We start from the raw sequence: 19872 nt of genomic DNA, 5'->3' as shown, positions 1-19872 counted from the left end.
CGCCGGTGGCGGGGAGGGGGGGCACACACAGGCACATGGAAACCTTACAGGCACGAGTGAGTACGTGCAGACAAAGATCCCCTATCGTGTGTAGTGGGCGTACAGACAGGACGTTCACATTGGTTGTTACAATGGCAAAAGCTGGCTGCTTTCTTTCTCTGTCTATATTTATGTCTTTATTTCTCCAGTCCAATTTGTGGCAACATGTGTTCTCGTGTCGGTGTGAATAACGTTGGTGAAGAGTGTGTCGCCTTGTCCTCGATACTATGGAGCATAATATGTTATGTTACCAAGTTAATTGTATTATTATACTCTTACAACTTCACCCCTTTGCTAAGCAGCGGCCACAATCGAACAGAGAGTCCTTCAAAGAGGTCAGCAACAAATTGAGCTCGAGTGAGGGCAGTTAGCAAGAGCTAAGAAGCTTCTTAAAACATTTTTTGTAGTTGCTATTAGACGCCATATCAATCCAATTCGTGTTTTATACAAGATAGGAAAGACAGGCGAAACAAAGCGAGATCCATAGACCGAGATGTGTGTAGGACAGGTTATTCAGTAAACCCGTGGCCATGGTGGGGTCCCATAGTGAAGCGCCCCATGGCATGGCCTTTGACGGTCTTGCTAATCTAGGTTGGGTGTTGAGGTGGCGAGGTGGCTTAGGTGTCAGGCTTTCGAGCGAGTACCACAATGAACCTCGGGTTAAAATCCCGGTTTCAGTCACCTGTGATTAAACAAAGTTCTCAAGTCTAGCGAGATGATGATGGTCTCAGCATTGTGATCAATAACTGCACACACACAAAACCCATTACATTAGACTTGGCTTTTCACTTAGTTTGGCGCGAAAGAAAAATGCACCTCTGAGAGTAAAAGAATTGGGTTGCACCGCGTGTTGCCCGGCACGATGAATTCAGATCCTGAACAAGCTGCCGGCGCGCGCGGAGATGAAACGTCGGGCCAGCATGCCGAACAACACGCGCTTGATCCCCGACGTCTCAGTCGGGGAGCAAAGCGCGCCGAGCCGCCGCGTACCGCGCACGAAGACGTAGGCGGAGTGGCGAGCGGCGCCGCCGGTGGTGACGACGCGCACCGTGTAGAGGCCCTCGTCCTCCTTGTTGAGGTGGGCCAGCACCAGCGTGGCCTTCTCCCCGCTCCAGTACAGCTGCACCCACTTGGACTCCTCCAGCTGCACGTCTGAGCGAGCACAGCGCACACGGCCGTTGGGAGGGGGGGGGGGGTGCTGAGTAATAACTTTTAAAAGGTAAAGCGCATCCCTGCAATGTCCTGCTTGTGCCACTGCTTCGACTACACGGGATTTTTGGCCTACTCTTCCTCGCTAGCCAGGCATCTTGGAAGAAGCCGCAGTACCCACACTTTACCCCCCACCACACGTGACCTGCCAATCGACTAACTCTGGTGCACCGATATATACTGCTGGCTGGACAGAGGCGGGGAGATTAGCGAAAGCTGCACCGCCGCTTCGTCTGCCACGTCGGGATAACGAGCCGGCTACCCGCTGTGCTAACCATTGCACCAACAACAGCAATTCACAGCCCTTTGTCAATACACGCTTGGGTGAAGGCCTCCCCACGCCAAGTCATACGCCAACACGCTGGCCAGCGTGCATTGGCTGGTAGGAGGTGAGTCCCTGGACCAGTTCAGGCCAGGAATTGAATTCAGAAAGCAGAGCTCGTAGAGCAATGTGCTAACCGCTGCACCGCCGCTCTACCCCAAGGTAAAACCCTCAATGACCAGGATACAAAACCTTGAGATTTGCATCTCACTTACTGGCAAAAAGGCAGAAACCCATTAGTTCCATGTAAAATGTACAACATCAGCAGACATCGTGCGTTAATAATGCACGCCAGAGTAATACATGATATTAAACAGTCTAACTGTGAAAAAAAAAGAAAATTCTGAAGCAAAGAATGGCATAGAATTGTAAAAAATGTCTTTAAAAAGTACCACTTTGATTATACGCAAAGGGGAGTTGCGTGGCATATTTTATATATTGCTCCGCATAATGTTTCAATTATGTATTCTTTCCTGTGGCCGAGGTTGGCATTGCGAGCGTACAGAGTGTGCAGCGAGCATGGGTGGCCGATGAGAGCGGGGGTTGGGGCAATAAGCCGGATTCACGGTCTCAGTGAAGTCACCAATGACTGCAAACAAAAAAATCCCCCTTATCGCCTATTAACAGACTGTTGGGGCAAGTGCTGTTGGCGAGTAGCAACCTATGAAGGCCGGCACGGCACACGAGCTGGGTGGGTGGCCAACACCACGCCCGGCCCAGGACCGGTTCAGATAATGGTCACTGGCTTTTGGCCGTGAGCGGGAATCGAACTAGGTTCACCGGGTCCGTAGCGCAGTGCACTAACCACTGCGCCACCGCTCCCCACTGCACACCAATGACTGCACACACACAGACAAAATCTGAATTCTGTGAAATCTGTATCTGTGGGTAGTCCCCGAACACACAGGGTTGTACTGCTCTGCGAGAGTTCCTAACGAATTTCATAACACGATGCTGAAAGTACATCTGGGAATTTGTAATAATACCACAAGAAATGTGCCTCTGGACTGGAGAAGATTCCAGGCGTGTATGTTGACAAGGATGGAGAACAAGTGGAAACTCACCATGGGAACCTCATTTGCCAGTAAAAATATAATAGTTTTTTTACCCATCTATCTGGCAACAAAACTGACACCTTTTTACATGACTGCAGGTATTGTGGTCTATGCAAACATGACTCCTTGTAAAAAGGTGTCAGTTTTGTTGCCAGATAGAAGGGTAAAAAACCAATTATCAAGTGGAAACTCTTTGACTTTTTGAAGCTATTAACATCACATTTGTTATCATGTTACAGTGTATTGTTCGTTCTTTTCCCATTAAAAACGATAGTCCCATATAAGTGTTAACATTTTTTTTAGCACCCTGTATCTTAGCGTGCAGATGGCTGGATCATTATACCGTGGCCCCATGGATATTTCCCCATCAAATATCCGTCGTATGAGGATTGCAGCGCTTGTACAAACACAAACCGTTATCATGGCCGCAAAGGCAGTGCCAAAAAAATGCCTGGGCACGAATCTGACATCTGTTTATTGTGTAAATAATTATTTTGTTTTCCAAGCTTAATGCATGGCGTGCGTTGAATTTAAATTATTTTCACATCGTGTTCATGTAAGTGCTGTAAAACGAGGTACAATATAGCAAACACCATTAATAATTTAAAGGAGGGAAAAACACAACTCGTAAAATTAATGGCAATTATGCGTGATGGAATGAACGATCTAATATAATTGGCCACAATGGGGAGTGAGCATGGATTTCACTGAGCCTCTCAGCCACTGTCACAGGCAATTTCCTTCTTTGTGACAGTCACTTTTTTTTCTCTTCACCATCACATCCGGTCGTTCTCTCTGTGTCGTGTCATGAAACAAATACATTTGCATTTAACACTCCTGCAGCTTGTCATTGAGCCCACAGCACTCTGTTCAAGAGCCACATCAATAGGCCTCCGTATACATACTTGCGACAGACACCATTTACATGTGGTAGGGATATGTTAACTACCTCGGTTGGTATATAGTAGGTCGTGGGTTCGATCCTGACCCTGACCCTCATGCCTGTATATTTGGAGTGTGCATGTTCTCCCCGTGGTCACGTGGATTTTTATCCGGGTCTTTCCCTCCACATTAAAAACATGCGCTTCGAGTATTTGGCTGCTGCAAATTTACACATTATAAGCCATTTCGTTGGGCTATCACTTGTGGCCAAGTCGCTTCTGAAAAAAGATCTATATAGCTCAGTGGGCCTCACCTAGAAAATAAAAAATAGTGTTTTTTACATGACCTTGAAAAAGAGTATAGGCGGTCCCCGCTTTCACGACGTCACAATGTGTTCCTAGAAACCCCGTCGGAAATCGAAACCCTATTTCCTCATTGACTGTAGAAACAGTGAAAACATCACTTTCTGATGTTTTTTTCCCCTTTTATCGGACATGTTTAACAAGGTTTAATGGGTAAAAATCCACAAAAAATCTTGAGAATAACAAAAGCTCCACGCCAAGTCGCATCGGAAACCAGAATGACTGTTCAAATGTGTTCAGAGTCATGTATGAAGATGCATCGTAAATAAAATGTTTGCATCGTAAATGGATCCTTGGTTGAATTATATAAACGTCGCAAATGTGGACCGTCATCAATCGGATGGTCGTAAAGTGGAGACCATCTGTATTTTTCCCGTGTGAATAAAACTACAACATATAATTATTGGAACCACAATATCTTGAACTAGTAAACAATAAAATAACAACGGGTATTTTTTTTTTATACAGTTAATGGTAACCATTGGTGTGGGGCCTTGTGCCACTGCCACTCGTTCCTTAGACTGCCCCGGGGCTCCTTTGTGCTGCCCCGACTGCCCCTCGGGCTCATTGTTGTTGTTGTCGGTGCTAGGCCCAGGTTGCTTCATCCCAGACTGTGCCATGGTGCTGCTGCCTCTTCTCTCTCCGATGTTTCCCTGCCCTGATCTCCCCCCTTTTCACCTTATCCCAAAACGTAGTCCCCGGTTTTGTAAAACTTCTTCTGACGTAGTTGACTTTAGACGCTATGTATATTCAATTTGGTCTTTCTTCTCGTTATACATTCATTCTAACCTAGCATTTCAAGGGTGCCAGTTCATTGCTCTAACACAGAACTCGCCACCTGAGTCACACGGGCCCTTCCACGTGTGTGTGTGCGTGTGCGTGTATGTACTTTCATTATAATTAACGAGAGGCCCCTACCATCACGGAACCACTGGATTTCCACGCGAGCCTTGTGCAGGTTTGGCACGACCACGGCGGTGCAGCACAGGGACAGCGTCTCTCCCTCCCGGCCGAACGTGACGCCAAACTTTTCCATGATGCGCACGTCAAACTCCAGCCCTGACACCGTGGGCAGGGCTGGCACTGCAGCGGAGCGGGTGAGATGGGGAGCAAATGGGTTGGAGAGGGAAGGAGAGAGATGAGCAAGAAGGAGACAACAAGACATTTCATCTGCAAATGTCCCTCCGTATATTTTAATCGGCTGCTGAAATGGAGACATCTTCACGCCGTGCGACTCATGAGGGTTATTTGACCATACTTCACCACGCTGATTTCAAGTGCACCCGCATCTTGTCCCACAATTACCTGGAAGATTGCCGGGGCAAAACCCACTCTATTCCAAAGATGAATGCATTCTCCAAGGGTATAGAAATGAGATATTTGCATCACGATTTATCACAGCCATTCTCAGAATGAGATGTAAAATCGCCCTCATTAAGTTTATCAGGAAGTTTATCTCAACGAACTTAAACCCAGCAACATGAATTCGATTCCTCGTCATGGCCAACATCAGCGGCGAGTGATATTGGAACCCGTTCTGGCCATCTCCTTCACCAAACTGTGGTGACCAGCACGTTAAAGTGTGGTCAAACAACCCTAAATGACCGATACGGCATGGGGAGGCCTTTAAGCTATCAGCGGATTGACAAACAACTGATTATAATTATTTTATGCAATGGGCACAGTTTACGCAATTCAAAAGCTGAATATATGTTTCTATCTGCATATACAACACACACTTACAACTTTGCAATGACATCGGTAACATTTGCCCAGTTCTCGTAGGTCACATTACTCGTGCTAATTTACATTTTATTAACACTCTTAAGTGTGCTCGGTGTCAACGGTACAACCATTCCACAGTGGCAATATTTTCCATCCCATTATCTCCGGCTTTCAAGTGGCCGCGCGGTGAATTCTTTGGCGCAGTAGGAGCCAAACTATTTTTAAACGGCATCTCCGCTGATAAAGTGCTGCAAGCAAATTGTGTGGCATTAGTCAGGGACTGACATACGCATCATACTACGAGCGTCCATACCTTCTGCTACTGTGGCCGCATGCCCGACATTTATAACAGATTCGCATTGAAAGGAAATTATATTTCACTGCAAAGCTATAAATATGCTAATTCGTCCGGTTATATAAAGAGAGAGCTATTTTCACGAGATTTGGAAACAAATTTAATCCTGTGACAGGTCTGTCTGAAGAGCTAGGGACAGACAAGTACACTTAAATGCATGCACAATATGTTACACGTAATTTTTTTGATAGATTATTTTCCTATTCATTTCTAGTCTGTATTTTTCCGTATTACTTCAAGGCGGTTGTGTCGCTGGTGCGTGCCTGTGAGCCGCCACTTTCGAGGCACGGGATGGTGGATCATGCGGGTTTTGCGAGAACTCCTAAACCCACAGGGTGGAAAGGCGCTCAGCGGACGACGGCAGTAGAGCAAATGAGCTGTTGACCCCATCTGTGTGGACCTGATGAGTTTTATTTCCTTACACGCGATGGGGTTTCTGCAGGTACTCTGGTTTACTTACAAATGAAAAAGTCTGTTCATAATATTCAACGTACCTGATATTGCACTTATTCATCCAGGAGAGGCACATTGGGTCACGTGACTTTATCAGGAGGGTCATGCCCCTTTTGGGTTTTTATCTTAACATGGTTTCAGTCAATTGATGATGCCTGTTCATTATACAAGTGTGGCAGTAAACCGGAGACAACGCACGCGCCTCAGAGGTGCAACACTCTATCCCCATACAGATGGCAACAGAGGGCGATGAGTCCACTTGCTGTACTGCCCTCTCCTGGCGAGACAGGGCAGACGCATGGCGATGCCCACGGTATCGCAGGCCACGTGCGTAACCACCGACCGCACGCTTAAATGAACACAACCAAACACCCTAATGCAGGTCCCTGTTGAGACTGAGATGGGTGAGGCTCTATGAGACATCAGCATCTCCAGTTAGCGCGGTTGGCTACGTACGGTGCGAAAGAAGTTCAGTATACATTATTTTTGTTTTTCCGCAAGGCTGCATCAGGGGAAGCAGAAGGCCGTGTGGCAAAATCCACCACCATGCGTTGGCTGTGTGCACCCATGTCTACTGTTATTATTATTCTTAGGCTTTTGTACCCAGGAATGCCTCACCGAGTCTCCAGACTCGATTTCAGGACGGTCTTGCCAAGTTGTCACCGCCCGTGGATATGTTGCTGTGCATAAACCAAAAGAGGTATTTTTTTTTCATAATTGGGATGTTTGGCCAACACTTTGTACGAGGAAACTGGAAACCGTAGAACCCCAATGCAGAACAGAGGGGGAACATACGACCTTCACACAGATAGGCGCCTGAGTCGGGAATTGAACCCAGGCTCCCTTCTTGCTGAGGTGGACAAGTATTGCCGCTGTGCCATCCCTGCCACTATGCCGCTACGCTCCCAGTCTTGACCAACGTGACCAGCGTGGTGAGGTATGGTCAAATAACCCCCGTGACGTGCACTGCGTGGGTAGGCCCTCAAACAGCTGCGGATTGACCACCGTGTCTTGTATATCATCATGAATGACGCTATCGTAATTCTAAAGGGAGTCGCACGTATTTTTTCGTGGGATTTTGACACTTAACGAAGGGGCTTATCGAAAACGAATTCCAAGTACGCACGAGACACGTGCGTACTTGGAATATTGAAATCAGCGCTTCTGAGCAATTTGTACGAGAGCCCACGCGCTCGTCCTCAAAGCAATCGCTCGCAACAAGTACCACGCTGGCTTTACGAGTCAACTGGAGGAAGGCCTTTGTCAGCTCCCGAGTGCGTGTTCTTTGCAAGAGGCACTCTCGGGCATGGATGACATTCAAATCAATCCCTGGAGCAGACGCCAAGGGCTCGGTTCGCAACAAGAAATCCGCCATCTGGCACGACCGTCCAGGAGTCTGTGAGAACATTTTGAAGCACGTTCATAAAATGTATTTTTTTTACATATTTATATAATGTGATTCATGGAGTTGCTTACACTTTTTTTTATTAAGATGCCATGGAAAAGATGCAAAGGTAATAGTGCAGTCCTGCTCTTTCTTTCCTATGCCTGGCATGAGAACCCCTCTACCGGGTTCTTGGCCTGCTGTTCCACATTGGCAAGAAGTGGGAGTACCCACACTTTACCCCACCAAATGCGGCCTGCCAATGAAATATCTGCGGTGAACCACCAAATGACAGTGTTAGTTGGACGGAAGCAGAGGGGGGGTTGAGGAGACTTGGCTATTGCTTAAATTATGCTGCATTTCCGTCAAATGTTTTGCACTTTGCATTCTGTTTCTCAAATGTCCGTAGAAACATATCCCCTTGACAATGAGTTTCTCTTAAAAATTGCTATCATAAGCGTGATAAACATTCTTCGATAAAACCCATGCATACAGAGACATTAAAAGATCTGCAGTAAATAATGCGTGAATGATGGTGATTGACAAGAGAAGGGGCTGATGGATAGAAGTTATGGCGGTGGTGGTGGTAATGGCGATGATTATCTACACTAATGTGTTTTCGGGTTGTACCATATGTTGTTTGGCATGATGTCCGACGTTTCGTTCCATGTACCAGGAGCTTCTTCGTGCCAAGTAATATGCGGTATGGTCCAAAAACAACAAATGCAGACCCGTGCAGCACACCCGCAGATGCATGCGTACTCACGGTCAGAGAACAGTAACTTTATTTTAGGTTTGCAAATCACCCCAGGCTGATATATTTAAAAAAATAGAAAGCCAAAAAAACGTACTTTTCTTATACATACATATATATGTAAATAAAATAAATGCAATGGGAAGCATTGCACCTCCAATTTCCCATATCGGAAGATTTGCAAACCCAGGCCAAATTGTTTTTGTTAACTGCCTCTGAGCAAAAAGGAGGTGCTCTGAGCTCAAGCGACTCACAGTCGAAGGGGAAAGTGGAGATCCCGGAGTAGAAGCAGGTCTCGTCAAACTCGCTCCTGAATCCTGGTGCGACACAAAACACGGGAGTTGAGTTCCACCAAAAGGGGGAAATGCCTGAAACTGCTTCGCTCGCTCGCTCGCTCGTTTATCCCCCCCCCCGCGATCACTCCCTTCAGCTATCCGAGGTTACAAAGTCGAGCGGGACAATGGTGACATCAGAAAGAGCCGAAAGTTGGATATTCCCCATTGATTTGTGGACATGGTGAAAGCGAGGCCTGCAACAAAACCACAACGCCAGCCGTTTGATTGAATTGTCACAAATATTTATGGTGGCGCTACGATTCAAGACCAAATAGGTTCTTCATCTCATTTTTTACAGTCTCCCTTTCTATTTTGTGTATTTGCATCTCACGTTTTGACTTGTTCGTATTACTTTTGTCCACTCAGTTAGCTCGTCATATGATTTACATATAATTAGTATAAATCGTCAACAATCAGTTCTCACATGCACAATTTGATCGACGTATCGTGAGCGCAGTGATGAATTCGAGTCAATATATCGATGTATGAGTATACGCCTACTCCGACATCGTACCTAATGTGACAATAATTACACAAATTATGATTAACCTTGCGCGATACCATTAATTTTTTGTACCACGTCTGAGCGGTAAGATAAATTCAACTGAAGGCGGGAGAGAGAGGGGGTGGGGTGGGGTGGGGTGGTGAGGTGGGTACTCACTTTTCACCACCAGAGTGGCGAAGCTGGACGTTTCTCCTCTGGTGCTAATGGCCGAGACGCGGTACTGAGCCGTGTCATCCTCATTGCACCTGCAATTTCATGAAACGTTAACTGAGCAGCCGCCCATGGGCAACACTGTACAGCGATAGGCAAAGTCGTTTTCATGGCGCGGCCATGAGCCGTGCTGCTGCTACTCCTTTCGCATTGTGAATGGTTCCATTGGTGTGAATGACCTGCGGACTGAACCTACTTGCTGTACTGCCATCTCCTGGCCATCTCACAGCCTAGTATGCACTGATGGTTGCCCATGCAAGTACTAGTCACAGTCAACCCTATTCTGCTTCTAAGAGCCCAGTGAGATTGGGCACATCCACAGTGAATTGGTCACAGGCAACCACACATCAGATGGGTTGTAAAGAATGGGATTACCTACACGTTACCATAACACAATACAAGAATCAGTATCCAGAATTTGCCAATGGGTAGGAGAGACAGAGGATGATTTATACCTCAACTCAAAATATTATAATTGCAAATCCTACGTGGTGAACTCTGACACCCTGCACATTGTTATTGGCCAAGTGATGCAGACAAGATCATAAATAATAAGAGAAAACTAAATCAACGTTATTGTATATTGTCCTTTGCAATGCAGAGTTATGTAACACAGTTTTACTGTTGAAGACTCAGCGCCAGCACTGACTAAGCTGTTGGGGAATTGGAGTGAGACTTTTTCTACCTGACTCGCCATTCATACAATATTACAGATCAGCCATCGCAAGGCCTGTGGACATCCCTTCAGCCTGGCCTGCTGTTGACGGCAGAGCAGGCGCCCTCCTTTACACGGCACATGGACAACGCAGATGGAGCTGTGCAATCAGCTCCAGGTGCAGATACTCGACGGATCGTTCAGTCGCAGGACCCTGACGCATGGCGGCAACTTGGGGTCGTCTTCATCCAGCAGGGAATCGATCATGCCCAGGAGTCGGCAACCTGCGTCTACGGAGCCGCATGCGGCTGTTTGAGGTTGGTAAGTGACGTTATTTATGAAGGACCCACCGTCTCGTACTCACATGCATTGCGGCTCTTGAAATATTAAAGTTTTTCTTTACCGAAATCGAAAAAAATGTCTCTCCTCGTTACCTTGGTTACCGACCTATGATCACTGCTGATGATTATGATGACGATCATGATGACGATCATGATCTTGACAACAGAGTCCCTCCTCGATGCGAGCATCAGACTCCTCGACCGGAGTCAGGATTTTTCGATTTAAAGCTTTCGTGACTGCAGGGATTCATCTTTTGGTTCTTTCGGTAAACTCACGTAGAAGGGAAGCAATAAAAAAACATAATAAAATAATTATCTTATTTTATTATGTTTTATTTTTATTATTTTATTACTTCCCTTCTACGTGACTTTACCAAAAGAACCAAGAAGACGGAGTCAGGCTGTCCGTGCGCGTGGCTTCTGGGCTCTCGGCCTCAAGGAGCTGGGGGCCCTTACCAGTTGATCTCCAGTGCGTGGACGCCGTAGTTGCTGCTGATGCGGTACTTTCCCGGCTCGCGGTGCACATCCATGGGCTTGTTGTTCTTAAACCTGCAGCGCGACAGAGACACAACCGCGCACATTAAAGACGCAACCGACAAGACTAAACTAAACTAATTATTTATTACCGGGCAAGGCCCACTGAGCTGTATAGCTCTTTTTCAGAAGTGACCTGTCCACAAACGATAGTTAAACGAAGTGGCTTATCGTGTGGAAATTGATATCAGCCAAGTACTCTCAACGCGTGTTCATAAATGTGGAGGGAAAATCCGGAGGACCCGGAGGAAAAATCCACACGACAACGGGACGAACATGCAAACTCCAAATATGCAGGAGTCAGGATCGAGATTGAACCCACGATCTCCTGCATACCAGCCGAGGAAGTTAACATCTTGCTATCGACAAAACAAACGGTCCTTACCTCGTAGAGATCTAAATAAAGAAATAAAACATTCCGGCCGTTTGCGAATCCACTCCTGGGTGAAGGCCTCCCCTCGCCGCGTTGGAGCATGGGGATAGTGTGACCATACTTCATCGTGCTGGTCGGTGAGAGGGGATGGGCTGGGGATATCCAGGACCAGTTCAGATAATATATATCGTAGAATAACATTGCAATTAAAATAGCGGCGGTCTTTCTACTCTCATCAGCTCCTCTTCCACGCTCAGATGTCTTGTAAGAGTTGGGAGTACCCACACGTGACCCCACCACACGTGACCCCACCACACACCACCTGACAAGTGAACAAATGTGGTGTAGCCGAGTAGACTGTGGGGTGGACAGAGGCCCGGGGGGGGGGGGGTTGGTTTAAGGAAATTGCGTCATTGTTTCAACTGTTACTGCAGGAGATGGAATCGAATTGGCGACCTCTGCATTGCGAAGTCCACTGTGCTGACCGTTACACCGCTGTAGCAGCAGCAGCAGCAGCAGCAGGAGCAGCCACATCCCACATGCATGTCCAGCAGCAACGCGAAAAAATATATTTCCCTTCAAGTAAGACGCGGTGCATTAGGCCGTCGGTCACATTCTGCAGGTTCCATCTATTTGTATGGTTTGGCAGATTGGGCAGATGGGACACCGTGCCAGCCCAGTGGCAGGCGACACTCTAAGCGCTCACCACTTGACGTGGGGCGTGGGCCTGCCCTGCACCGTGCAGTTGAAGCGTGCCGTCGACTTCTCCCAGACGACGTGCGACCGCGGCTTCATGAGAAACTCGGGCGAGTGCTGCACCTTGTCATCCCGCACGCGCTCCTGGTACTCCTCGCTGTCCAGGATCTGCACGGTACCCATCGGGAGTCATCGTCAAGCAGGGGCACGTCAACAGGGAGATATCAACAGGAAGACATCAACAGGAAGACATCAACAGGGAGACATCAACAGGGAGACATCAACAGGGAGACATCAACAGGGAGACATCAACAGGGAGACATCAACAGGGAAGACATCAACAGGGAGACACCAACAGGGAGACATCAACAGGGAGACATCAACAGGGAGACATCAACAGGGAGACATCAACAGGGAGACATCAACAGGGAGACATCAACAGGGAGACACCAACAGGGAGACACCAACAGGAAGACATCAACAGGAAGACATCAACAGGGAGACATCAACAGGGAGACATCAACAGGGAGACATCAACAGGGAGACATCAACAGGGAGACACCAACAGGAAGACATCAACAGGAAGACATCAACAGGGAGACGTCAACATGAAGACATCAACAGGGAGACATCAACAGGGAGACATCAACAGGGAGACATCAACAGGGAGACATCAACAGGAAGACATCAACAGGGAGACATCAACAGGAAAGACACCAACAGGGAGACACCAACAGGAAGACATCAACAGGGAGACATCAACAGGGAGACATCAACAGGGAGACATCAACAGGGAGACACCAACAGGGAGACATCTGCCGATATATTTACTTATTTAAATCACACTTGCTAGGCCACAGTTCTGAATGCCCAAAATGTCAATCGTCCAGCAACAAGAAGCCGTCCTATTAAAGCTGTAGCAGATGAGAGTTAACAAGTTTTCTTGAATTGAGCAAGGTTATTAGAATATGTTTGAAACAACAACAACAAGGATTCTGGGAGGGAATTCCAAAGTCGAGCGGTGCGAGGGAATTAGCAAAGAGAGAAGGGGAGTGAGAATAGGTTTTCCCCTTTTTTCTGGCAACAAAACGGGTGTTGAGATGTTACAACACCAAACTGTAACCTTTTACAAGGAATCATGTCTGCTTTAACCACAATGCTTGTGGTCAGAATACAAACACAAAACACACTCTGATAATATATGCATTGTCCTTGACACTCATTGGTCCACACCAGAGACTGGTCTAACACCTTTTGAGACGAGGCTCAAAAGAAAGCTGTCTCTGGTGTGGACCAATCAGTTTCAAGGACAATGCATATATTATCAGAGTATGTTTTTTTGCATTCTGACCACAAGTATTGTGGTTAATGCAGATATGATTCCTTGTAAAAGGTTTCAGGTTGGTGTTTTAACATCTCAACACTTGTTTTGTTGCCAGAAAAAGTGGAAAACCTATTCTCATATTTTGGTACTGGCAAAGGAGTTCCCATAATGATAGAGAAGCGAAGTGTTTTGACCTCCGGCACAGCTGAGACTGAACACGGATTGGATGAGACAGAACACTCGTACAGGGATGGCCTAAGCAACTCAAAAAGCGCATGACATCACGTCTTATCTCAACCATCCCAATTCCCTGCTCACAGGCTAGCCAAGGGGACACCAGTGGCAGCTGTCCCTGTGTGGCGCAGGATGACTGTAGCACCGGCCAGCACATGGACATCAGTCCTCCTGGCAGGAGACGATGTTCCTATGCACGAGTAATTTAAGTTAAACAAAAATATATTATGGACCCAAGCTGGTGACACACGTGGCCTTCCTCTTTTTTACTGAATAACTATTCACGGGATTTGTTTTTTTTTTACAACATCCACCGTGAAGCTGATGGCGGTTATTTATGTTGAATACACGTGCAGCATTAACCGGGGCGGCCACTGGCCTCGAACTGGAAATCCTCCGTAGCGAGCAGCAAATGTACGCCACCGCAGACCCACGTCACCACCCCAGGTGTCATTGCTCCTAGAACACCTGAAGAGCAGATACTATGTTCCTTCCCTTACTCGCTCTCTCTCTTGGTTGCACCGCTCGACTTGCGGGTGCTTGGGTTGGCGACGATTGCAAGCTGTGTGCACTTACTACAACAATGATAAAACAGAGTATTGTAGTATGACGATGCGGTTAACTCACAGCAGTAGTAATCAGTGGTTGCAGTTAGGCAAAGGCACGCTCCGGTCTCAAAGTGTCATCAATTTTCCCTGACGCACCTTCCTGCGCAGAGCGAGCTGGGCGGCTTTCTTGCGGATCTCCTTGCGGGACGATCTGACGGTGCGGGCGATCTCCTCCAGCTCCTCGTCCGCCTCGGCGTCATCCGCGGACCACGCGTGGACGCCCTGCTGCTGCTGCTTCGCGTACCCCTGCGCGTCCCCCAGCCTGTACCCCTGCGCGACCCCCAGCCCGTTCCCGATCACCTCTTGCTGCTGCTGCTCACGCAGCTTCTTCTCGTGGCAATCGAGACACACCTCCACCACATGGTGCTGATGCTGATGATGATACTGCTGCTGCTGCTGCTGATACTGCTGCTGATGCTGCTGCTGGTGATGATGATACTGCTGCTGATGCTGATGATGATACTGCTGCTGCTGAAGATGATGATGCTGATGGCTGCTATCATCATGGGCCAAGTGGCTCCCGCTGTCGAGCTGCCGATGCAGCCCCTTCACCTGTTGCTGCTGCTGGTGCTGCTGCAGGTGCATCCCCTCGGCTTCCCGGTGCTTCAAGCTGCTCTTGATGTGCAGCTGCTGCTGCTGCTGTTGGCTGCTGGAGACTTGCAGCTGCTGCTGCTGCTTGTGGCTGCTCGTCACGTGGAGGCTCTCCTGGTGCTTCTGGCTGACCTGCTCCTGGCGCTTCCGGACGCTTCTCCGCTGCACGAAACCGCCTTCGGACTCGGCATCGTCTTCAACGCTGCTCGCAAAGTTGAGAGAAGCGGACGCGGAACGTGGGCGCAAGCGGTGGTGAAGTCGTGTGTTGAGAACCGCACGTGAAATGTGTTCGCAGTTGCAGACACACTACGACGTCGCACATCTGGCCACATACATCCCGCCCAGATGAATTAACCCGCGTAGGTGTCCAGTTTCAAATTTATTTTAATCAGATGAGAACGGAAGAGGCCAGGATAATTACGGATTACGTTCACGTATCCGACCTTTTCACCCATTCGCCTATTCCTCAACGCCCATGTTGTGGGGCCGATGGCTTGTGTAAAAGTAATTAAATTTTTGTACCTGGTGGCTACGCACGCCTGAAATCCAGCAATTTGAGGGCGAGGGTTGGTGGATGCGCAAATGTTGTGAAACTCCCTTCCTGCTGGCATCGACGAGGTGCCATACCCTGGCTCCCCAGGAGATGGCAGTACAGCAAGCGGGCTAATCACCATCTGTGTCCATCTGTATGGGTGGATTTTCTCCGGGTGCTCCGGTTTCCCTACCACGTGCACAAGCACTCGTACATCGGCTTAGAACAACGCAAAATAAAAACTCAATGCCGGAGCATCCTGAAAAATTATTCTACGCCTCAGTGTGGCTCTCATGGATAAATTAGTAAAAAACAATATTATATATGTAAATGAGGACATATTATCTGCTTCTCTATTCTTTCAACACAGCCTCACAAGAGACTCCAACCGGCTCCACGATACCGAAGCGCTCATGACACCACAGGGCCTGTGTGAGTGCACACATGGCCCTGTGGGCCTCCCCACGTCCACCCACTCACCGCTTCTTGTCCTTGCGCAGGTACTTCTGCATGATGCTGCGTGTCTCCGCGTAGCGGTAGCTCTGGTCAAAGTGCTCATGCTGTTTCTGGTAGAAGGGAAGAGCGGCGGCGGTCTCCATCCTGAGCCCGGCGGTTGTTGTCGTCCCCTCAAATCACAAACTCCTCGGCGCTGCAACCCACGTTTCACGCAACGGCCATGATGTTTGGGAACGCGATTTGACTCAGTAATCGTTTCCGTCACACGCCCGGCCATCCCGCACGCACGTTCTTCTCGCATTCGTTCTGTCTCGTTTGTGTCGGTTTCTGTTTTCTCCCCTGGCCTAAACGTAACATGGGGGGCATCATTTCGCATGCGCTTTTCATACATCGCTTCAAAAGGGTTCTCGCAAGCGTTATTTGTTGCGTTTATCTGGACTGTAACAATCAATTGCAGTTGATGAACTGCTGCACCGTTACACGCCGACTATACATATCATAATAATTTATTGATAGGGGATATCAGTCAGCCCGTCAAACCCTTTATTTATACAGTCTGTTCTCCTATAAAGCGCGTTGTTTTCAAAACGCGAATTGGATATAACGCGATGAATGTATTATAGAACATTTTTTGTTTATAACGCAGATTCGAATCGGATATAACACGATTGAGCGAACGGAACTACGTCGCGCGAGGAGGAATAAGCGGCTGTGCGGCTGCCTCGGCATAGCAGCGTCGCACAAGGCAGCGGGATGCTGCTGGATGCTTCTAGATGCTACCCACACGCCTCGGTCTTTGTTCAGCCTGCGTATGCATCTCACGTGTCATCACGGACTGCGATTTACCCCACGTTATATATTATTTATTATCACGCGATTTCCTTGAGGCGGTGTTCTTCAGGCACGCAACTGCCGCCTTATAGGAGAACAGACTTTCTCGGTTTTTCCCGTTGTCAGGAGTGAGAATTGTACCCCGAGGTTTCAGTGTTGGCACAATGTCAACGAGCAGGTGGTGGCCCACTTCTGAGAGAACGCACTCGGACGTTCTGCGGCTCGCAGGTCCGTGGCTCAAATCAACTGGCGAAGGACGCCAACACATCCAAGTGGGTCTTGTGCTGGCCTCGCCAGCGCAACGCCTGTGGCCGGGGACTTCGCCGGGAAGCAATTCAACCGAGACGAGGGGCGGTGCCAGATTAAGCTAGTGTGGGGCCTGTAGCACGTGTTATAAAGGGGCCCTAAATAAAAAAAAACGTTAATATTAAAACACGTAAACTTTTTTACCAGCATAGTCACATAATTGTATGTTTTCATTTGCTATACAGCCAGATAATAAGAAAAATCGCTAACCTTAAACACCCAGTCGTTCATAAAAGTTGAAGGCTTTTACTATAGCAATAGAGCAAGTGCAGAATCACTGAACCGGAATTGATAGCTTGAAAGCATTTAGCGCGAGGCCCTTGAAAGTGCGGGGCCCGTAGCTACTACATATGTAGCTACTTTTGCTACGAGGATAATCCGGCATTGACGAGGGATGAGCACGCTCCGGTACCCCCTAAGCCACACCCGAGGCTGGGCACGGTCTATATATGGAGGCCGTTAGAGCGGCCACGTTTCTGAACGCCCTTGGTTCACCAGGCGTCCGGAGACAGCTCCTAAAGCGATACCGTCCCAGCCCAGCAAACACCCCGCGGGGAGTGACGACTGCGCGCCGGCGTTAGGTCGCATCACAGCTGCCGAGTGCGAATTGATGGTGGTGGATGGTGGTGGTGGTGGAGGAGGGCGGGGGTGGCGGGGGGGGGGGTCCTATCCGAATCGCTCGTGCGAATGGGGCACAGATGAGATGTTAATTTATTAAGTAAACAAATACCCCCCACTGCATTTAATAATAATGCTTTTATTTTACACAGCGTCGTTCATGCTGCCGGCATCCCATAACGAAGTACATGAATGAAACATACTGTATATTTATATTTCCCGCACCTCCAATTAGCACGGTTAGCTTAAGAAGTGCAACATACATAGAAATGGACCAAATCCCATATATAGCCACTACCGAGCAAATGCAAACCCCTACTACTACCAAACAATTTAAGAAATTAATCTTCAAATAAAGAAACGGCACCAAAAAACTAAAATTACAAACACCAACAAAAAGTTAGCACAACAAAGAGGTCTAACTACGACACAAGCCCAGGCCACAGTCCCAACTTCCCAACCAAGCGTGGAGACCTTCAATGGAGGGCCGGTGGTGGAGTGCCAAAAAGCCACCACTCATGTCAATCGCTCCATGGCAATTGCAGTACCTGTCACAAGCACCACCCTTCTGGTGAGCTCTCGCCCCCCCCCCCCTCCTCCCTCAAGCCCACGCCGTGCAGATCGTGAAGGTTGACTGACGAGACTGCGCCACGCCTGGTTAGTGTGGGTTGGTCAAGGCGGGGAGGAGCATAGACCTGGGAGCGTACAGGTACAGTACAACAATAGATGATGCTGGACTGCCCTCTGCTGACTATCGCCCAGTACAGCAACCCTATGGGACCTACACGTGTGTGGTGATCACCTCTCGGAACACGTTCCAGACTCTAACCCGGCTTAGCTTCCCAGATGAGACGAGATGGGGTGGATTCTGGACGATTTGGTCAAAGGCATTAATATTTGCATGCTGCGAGCATTGACTGAAAACTCCACATGGTCTTTGATATTTCTTTTTTTAAGTGCTTGCATAAGCTAATAGGCCTCTTCTGCATGCCTGCAAAGTCGTTTTAATGTTTCAAGGTTACTTTCTCAAGCATACACTCTAACAGCTGTTCAACTGCGTTACAGATTGGCTCCGTTGAAATATGCACACAAAAAAAATTGAAATATGATAATCCATAGGCCAGGCACTGCAACTAAATAACATTGCAATTTATAGATCATTGCCATTTGCTGTAGGTAATCTAATTGTCGTTCATAACGTGTATAATATTACAAATTGAAATGAATAGATTTCAAGAATACACCTGCAGTCATTTAAGTGGATGGGACGCCTTCTTTGAAGAAAGGGGTGTTCTTGAAATCACGTCCACAATGCATGATAGATGTGACTCTTAAGCATGATTATTAATGTTTTAAAACATAAGTTGAAGCTGTTTAGCTAAGGACCACTGAAGAAGAGAGCAAAGTGGATCCAGATTGCTATTTCTCAGGTTCCAAAGTGCTCTACTGAGAAAACATGTGTTTTGGAAAGACAATATCCAATGGTGCTAACGTAAGCCATCAACATTTACCGTAATGCGGAATATTGCGGAAAGCCAAACCGTGAGTAAAAATCGATAGAAATCTGCAAACGCACTCAACTTTTCTTGAGAATGTGTTGTGGCATCTTGAGTTAATTACAGACAATACAATAATTAGTAAGTGCAACATTTCAACTGCAATAAATTAGCGAATTAAAATAAATCCTCGCATTTTCCCAAGTATTATTCTAAATGTTCTGCCAGTGTCGTATCATGAGGCGAAGCATTCATTCGAAAAACTGTCGTAGGCGTGCGCATCACCACATGTATTCTTAGAAAATATCCCACGGTCATTTTTATGTCCGTGAAATATTGTTGCGCATTTTAAATTGTATTATCGCTAAATAACTACTTCTGAGATTCCTTCATTTAACCTCTATAGAGGGCGCACTTTCCCGCGCACCCTTCTACAGAAATGTTTAATGCCATATAGCATTAAAACCCACATGTTTAATTCCCGCAGCTGAAATTTGGTTCAGTGAAAATCCAAATGTGCGATGTCACTTCTGCCCAGACTTACATCATTGACCCGTGATGTGTTGACAACTTGGTTTATCGAGTGACTGCCTGAATTCAAACCCAGGATGTCAGTGGTGCCTGGTCACCGGCTCATTGCTCTGAGCCAAAAGGCAAACCTCAAATACATTTGTATCATAAAGGAGC

At 47.6% G+C, this 19872-nt stretch overlaps 1 pseudogene; it reads right to left on the bottom strand.

The window, feature by feature from the left end:
• Positions 1-19872, bottom strand: part of LOC133349271 (M-protein, striated muscle-like) — a 65825-nt pseudogene that overhangs the window by 42395 nt on the left and 3558 nt on the right.

This window comes from Lethenteron reissneri, chromosome 29, assembly GCF_015708825.2.
Source record: "Lethenteron reissneri isolate LAM-NWPU_2019-01 chromosome 29, ASM1570882v1, whole genome shotgun sequence".
NCBI classification, from domain to species: domain Eukaryota; kingdom Metazoa; phylum Chordata; class Hyperoartia; order Petromyzontiformes; family Petromyzontidae; genus Lethenteron; species Lethenteron reissneri.
Note: the sequence above shows the minus strand (reverse complement) of the source record. Positions and strands in the feature narration are given on the sequence as shown.